This window comes from Sinohyriopsis cumingii, chromosome 5 (genome assembly GCF_028554795.1).
Source record: "Sinohyriopsis cumingii isolate HCF-2022 chromosome 5, ASM2855479v2, whole genome shotgun sequence".
Taxonomy (NCBI): Eukaryota; Metazoa; Mollusca; class Bivalvia; order Unionida; family Unionidae; genus Sinohyriopsis; species Sinohyriopsis cumingii.
This window is the reverse complement of record NC_142965.1, coordinates 97,171,170-97,177,035: the sequence shown is the minus strand read 5'-3', so window position 1 is coordinate 97,177,035 and position 5,866 is coordinate 97,171,170.

Here is a 5,866-nt window from a genome sequence, read left to right as displayed (position 1 = left end):
ATAAGTGAACATACACGATTCATGAAACAAGCTAGGTGTGTTTGTACGGTTGTGTGTGTGTGTGTGTGTGTGTGTGAGAGAGAGAGAGAGAGAGAGAGCAATTAATATGTTAATGATCCTGGCAGAAGTTGGATAATTGTAAATACATTAACATGAATAAAGTGACAAAAATCGACAACACCGTATCTTTATCAAAATGCAGTAACTGACTAAGTAGAGAAATAGAATTGTGAATATTAATGTTCGCTGCAAAACCAGATTACAAATTATTTTTAGTCGTTGAAAAGCGGAGATTATGTAAATTTTGAACCAATTTCTTACGCTGTTGTATAATGCATTTGCAATTCTATTTGCATGCATTTTCCTTGTAATTACCAAAATCACATAATGGATTATCTTTCAAATGACCGAAATAAAAATCCTTATTTAAATCACTAAAGTTATTTCAAAGTTTAGTATGCAGAATATATAATTTCCTGTTGTCGACGAAAACATGGACAGCACAGGTGTTGTCTTGGCATCTAATTTACCTCTGAAGAGAGAATGGTTATTTGAACCTTTTATAGCATCTGGGAGTGAGTTCGTAACACAGATATAATAGCGTAGAAATGAGTTTCTATTTATTTCGAGTCTGGCATTAATGAGATTAAAACTATTTCTATTCCTCTTTCCCGTTTGTCTCACAAAGCAGTGGCGTTAGAAGATCAACGAGATAAGGAGAGAACCGTTTATAATGTTTAGAAAGTGGAATAGCAAATGTTTTTTTTTCTATGCGCCAAAGTAGACCAAACAGTTCCTCATAACTCTTACGACACGAAGCACTTTTGGTAAAACTAATCACAACTTTCCCTGCTTGTAAGTTTAATTTTGTTCTGATTTTACAGAGTCCTCAGTTAACCAATCATCATATCAAGATCAAAAAATTCTAGTTAGGGGCGAATGTATATCAAATATATCCTGTATTACGTCCTTCGGCTAAGGCAGTTAAAACTGTTTAAGGTCAACAAATATGTTATCAATATGTTTAGCTCATTGACCACAGACTACTGAGACTAACGCCAGGTATTTGTGGAGCTCAACAAAGGAGATTATTTCAGATGAGAATTTTAGTTTAGAAAAAAACCGGTTGAAGCTTACGCGAGACTCACATTACCTCATTTTGGGTTGGATTAAAGTCAACCAACCAGGGTCTTGACCATTGGTATATCATTTGTTAATCCGTGTTCCGTACATATTTGTAAGATATATTTGATGAACACGCCAGTGAACTATTATTTTTATAGGATTAACAATCATTAACAATCATTAGCGCAGTTTCATTCAAAACAAACAGACTCACAAACGAGTTCATGCTGAACAGAAGGCCATTTTGTTGATAATGAAGTTCTATATAAAACTCTATTGTACAAGTTCCATAGGTAGCATTCGCGCAATGAATTTCAATGGCAATTCTCTCTACTGGAAACTTGTAAGCTTACTATACTCTATCGAAAGCATTACTGACATCAAGGAACGTTGAACACGTGATTTCATTCGCATCAATATATTAGTATTACATGTGATTAAGGTCATGTTTTTGATCGGCCTGGCATCAAACTAAACTGATATTTTAGCATGAAATCTTTTTCATCCTAAAAAGTATACATATCTGAGTATGATTCTTTCAAACATCTCGGACACACAGCTCGTTCGAGAACTTGGTATATATTTACACGATAGCGTTGTGTCTCCTTTCTTGTAAATCGGCATTCCATGAGTTAGCAGCTGTGCGGGGATTTTAATGTCACCCACTAATTTATGGATAATTCCAGGGTACAGAAATTGCTTCAACTATATTTTTAACAGCTTATGATTGGGTCCATCGAGTTTGTTTAAGTCAAGACTATTCATTACTTTCATTATTTTAAAATTTATGTCTAATGATGTCAAAAATAATAGTTTGATTCTTATCTTGACGATATCGTAACTGTTTAGCATTAATAAGTGTTTCTTTGATAGTAATGTTTTGAAATACGGCTTGATTTATATGCGCGACAGCAATCATTGTAAGCCATTTGTACCATCCAAACATTAATTTTTAAATGACATTACATGCATGAATCATTTAAGAACACATAATGGAATTCATAACTGTGAAATATGGCTCCAAATATCAATCATAGCAATTACTATACTCCTTTCCTACCTTCATATTATCATCTTTATACCGAAAATTAACTAATATTAACTAATCCAGCTTCAGAAATACAATTATAAAATGAAATACATACTTAAGATTTCCTCAAAATATTCTTATAAGTCACACATTCATAAATGTAGCATGCAAGCATCATGCGACAATTTAAAACACGCTGAGGATTTCAACATTTTATAACAGACCAATTGTTTCTCTTGAAAACGGACGACCGATCGTGCTGGACGCGCGTCACCAACATACCCCCAAAACAGAGGAAAACTATAAACGTTTTTCTATTTCTAATGTTATAAATTTATACCATGCGTGGCACACATTATTCATGTATACAGATGAAAATCATTGACGGTTTTCTTGAGCAAGTTTGACCTATAAACAGGCTTAAAAGCTCACCTTGCAATTTCTAGAAAAAATACCGCAATAATATAAACTTCAAAGTTGTTGATTGCAATTTCTTAATGAAAGACTTATTCCAGTGTGTCGCCCAACATAGCCACGAAATTAGAAACGGCCTCAGTAGGTATGGTTGTGTTGTTCCACACGTATTTACAACTTGTCAAGCATAGGGTGCGATTCCAATTTTTGCACGAGATCATCAGCGAACGGGAAACACGGAAGCATATAATAACGTATGCAAGAAACTAATGAAACAGAAACTTAATTTGACAAAAAAGAGCATTTTCACCCACGCAACACTTGTCTGTTAATACAGTAACCGATTATGAAAGAAAATTTAGAATAATACCAAAAAAAAAAAGGAAATAAAGGTTTAAACAACTGATTGTTTGCTCTCGTTTTTCTTATTTATTTGTGATTTTCTTTACCATGAAGAAAATCAGGTCAGTTAAGGATGCTATTTACATACAATTATCAATATTTATAGGTGGAGCAAGCGGAGATAAAACGGAAACTTAAAGCCAAATTGCAGAAAAGATTGTGCCATTATTTATTGTCAGGGTATGACTGAGCATTGATAGTCATCATTAGTTACTTATGTGTTATTGTGAGAAAATTTATTTTGGTAAACTGTGTCTGCATCTATTTAATATTTACTGTGAAGATGACAGCTAGCCAACTCAGTACCCTGAGAGGGAGATTGTTGAAGTGCTTGTGGCATGTCATCGAGGGCTGATATTTCATATATATTTTCATCTCTAGTTTGGTTTAAGTAGGTTTGCCATCAAATATTCAGAAAGAATCAGTCTTTCGGCTCGTTTTAATTGGATTGATTTCACAATCTAGTTGGTGATGTTGATTACTCAAATGAATATATTTTTGTCTATATTTTATTTCACCTTCATACAAATTGCTTGATACTTGTATCCATGGTTTTTTTGAATAGTCTCTAAAAATGTTACTGTCTTTGACACGTTATTAACTTAATGACAATATTTGCAGCTGTTTGCCAATTGTTCAAAGATTCAACACACCATTTCATGATTGGATACCTTGTAGCTTTCATTTGTTTCCAAACATCGTATATTTACTCTTCTTTGTCATGCAGTGACAACTCTTTTTGCCAAATACGATCATCTTTATCCAAACATTCCCATTTGAAAATGATCATTACATTCAAGTTTACAGTCCTTATTTTAAAGGGTTATTAGGTAAAGTCACGAAAATAATCCTTATAATTCATAACTGCCCACCCTATTTTGCTGATTTTAAAGTTTGGTGTTACACATTTTATCAATACGTTTGAACTGTTTTCTTCATTAATTGCTTCAATCAGAGTGTAAGGACTCTAAACTTGTTAAATATACATGTCCTATTTCTCTATTCTACCTCAAGCCTGTAAATCCAGTTTAATTTCCGCAAAATGAAATCCCCCAATGAAAGTGCGATAGAGAGTGGATTGTAAGGGGCATTAGTCAATTTAGGGTTGGAGTTTCAGACACAGTGAAGTACTATCTGAATTTGCAGTTTTCTTTATCTGGGCATGGAGGATATTCCAGAGTGATCACCTCAGGATAATTTTAAAGTTTAACAATGAGACTTTGCTTGTTTGATACTTGCACGTGTGTGCCGATGTAAGACTGTAATATATATTTGACTGCATGGACGTGAACCCGACAAACTTCATTGCCGACCATACGCTTCATTCATTTTTGTTTCAGTGCATGACACGTCGGTGTGCCTATCTGTACGGTAATATCCTTGATCATTCCCATTTGAATATCCATGAGTTATTTGAGTTGTCTTCTCTTTCACAAAATGTTCCTGATGTGTGAATCGTGTCAATTTCGTGCCCACTGACTATGATAACAAACTGTATTAGGAATTGCGGACACTTTTCCTGATTCTTGAAGCTGGATGATCAACACTATAGCTTTTCTGATTTCTGTTATCCTACACACAGAGATATTCTAGCAAATTTGCGTTCAGTTCGTATTGCTGCACATTCGTGTTTACTGACCGGTGATGAGTACTGTTGTAATCATCAATTAATTTTGATATGATTTTTATATGTGTGTGTGTGTGCGATATGTTTCCAGAAATTTGTTTTAGAATTTTTAAAAATTCTCTCTAATAGCGACGAATTTGTCTCTGCTTACATTCATCAGTATTCAATTTTCTTTCTTCCAGTATATCAAGCACTCTCCTTTGGCAAAACACATTCACATTATTTATCTGCATATTATTACTCTTTAAATATATAGGTAAAAATGTCTTTTACTGATTTCGCTTTTATAGGCGCAATCATAGTTTGAAACAATATATATTACTCTTGCAATGTATTTGTCTGTGCCTCATTCCTTTACGCGCATGTCACAAAAGTCAGTCTGCCATTGGTCACTCACTTGATCGACATAAACATTTTTCATAGGTATTTTTCTTTCAGTCTGATTAAAATCAGATGTCCACTGTCCTACATGAAGATTTGAAAGCAATATCGTACGGGTCAAGTTCTGATGACCTTTGTTATTATCAGTATAGCCGAAGAGCACTAATGTGTGTCTATTTATTTTTATTCACTTGCAACTTTCTGAAAGCCGCTTTTACATTCACTAACGCAAAGCTCACCAGAAAATGACCCCTAAGTGGTCACTGTCAGATCCTTAGACAGGACAGTGGACATCTGAATTTAATCATAGTGTTTTTCTTTGAGCTTATTTAGGTATAATTTAAGTGGTTTGTTCAGCCAAGCCAACCATTCTTTAAATTCTTTCTCTCCCTCTCTCTCTCTCTCTCAATAATAAAGTTGAGATAGAACTTGTTTCTCAATATCGCATTGTGACTTTACATAAACAAAGTGTCCGTCACAACACTGTCAACTTTTTATAATACTGATCAGACTTAATTGTCTAAATGCCAAAAGACAACGTTATAATACACCATATTATTGTGAAATTAATTGTATTATTAAATTCCTGTGGATATTAACAGCTAAATTTATTAGGTTGACTCCAATACATTCTGACATAGTTGCGTGATCTCAATACAAATTTATTTTAGTGCTAGTGTACTTGAGTAATGTGGTGGGAGTATTTTTGTTTGTTGAGTTAGGTATTACAATATATATATATATATATATATATATATATATATATATATATATATATATATATATATATATATATATATATATATATAAGATCTGAAATATTTCTTGTTGACAATACTACAGCTACTTCGTATATTGAATATCATTAAGCTGTTTTAATTCATATA